The sequence below is a fragment of the Microtus ochrogaster genome, linkage group LG2 (assembly GCF_000317375.1).
Source record: "Microtus ochrogaster isolate Prairie Vole_2 linkage group LG2, MicOch1.0, whole genome shotgun sequence".
Taxonomy (NCBI): Eukaryota; Metazoa; Chordata; class Mammalia; order Rodentia; family Cricetidae; genus Microtus; species Microtus ochrogaster.
The window spans coordinates 53,374,263-53,375,476 of NC_022028.1; positions in this window are offsets into that span (position 1 = coordinate 53,374,263).

The following is a 1,214-nucleotide window of genomic DNA, read 5'->3' on the forward strand; positions in this document are numbered from 1 at the left end:
TCAGTCCAACACCCGGCTTTTGTTCTGTGGGTGCTGGGATCTGAACTCAGGATGTCATGTTTGGGCAGTGACTGCTCTTATCCACTGAGACCCTTTCCCAGTGAAGGAAATCAGGTTAGCACACTGCCCTGTTCTAAGATCTGTAGAATAAACCAAAGTACCATCCAGCACTATGCCCAATGCAAGATGTCAGAAAATACATTAATATTATGAACTCAAACCCTATCAAAAAGTGGCATGCCGGACAGTGGTGGTGCACACCTTTAATCCCAGCACTCGGGAGGCAGAGACAGGCGGATCTCTGTGAGTTTGAGGCCAGCCTGGTCTAGAAGAGCTAGTTCCAGGACAGGAACCAAAAAGCTACAGAGAAACCCTGTCTCGAAAAACAAAAAAAAAACAAAATATATATTCCTGTATATCAAGAATGATTAAGGCGTCAAGGCAGTCAGGGTCACCTGAATTCTCACTTCTTAGTGTGCAGGACATTAGGTGTACTATCCAGGAAACAACTGTCTCTCCGGGCGCTAATGTTTTGAGAAAGGATCTGGGCACAGCAGTTGTCTTACACAGGGCGTCATACTGTCAGGCTGTGTGTACACGTTCCACGGAGCTGAGACCGACTTTGAATTCCTGCTCTGCCTGCTCTACCACGTTCAGCTCAGCATGACCTCAATCTATAACTGCAGTTATATCTTTGTTTTCTAAATATTTTTTATGTGTATGAGTGTTTTGTCTGCATGTGTATCTGTGTACCATGTGCATGCCTGAAGCCCTAGGGGGCCAGGAAGTGGAAGTTGTATCCTTCTGAGATGGGAGTTACAGGCAGTTGTGAGTCATTGTGTGGGTGCTGGGAATTGAACCTGGGTGCTCTGGAAGAGCAGGAAGCGTGGGAGTGTTAACTGTTGAGCCACCTGTCCAGCCCCAGTTTAAATATATATTTTTTGGAAACAGTGTTTTTCTGTGTAGTTTTGGAGCCTGTCCTGGAACTCACTGTGTAGACCAGGCTGGCCTTTAACTTACAGAGATGCACCTGCCTCTGCCTCCTCAGTGGAGTGCTGAGATTAAAGGTGTGTGCCACCACTGCCCGGCTAATTTTTATATAATTACTATCAGGTAAGATTGCTGGGGGGCTTAACAAGATGTATCTGTAACAAAAAGACACATCAGATTCGAATAATAAAGCTTCAAGAATGTTGTAATAGCAGTGGTGGCGC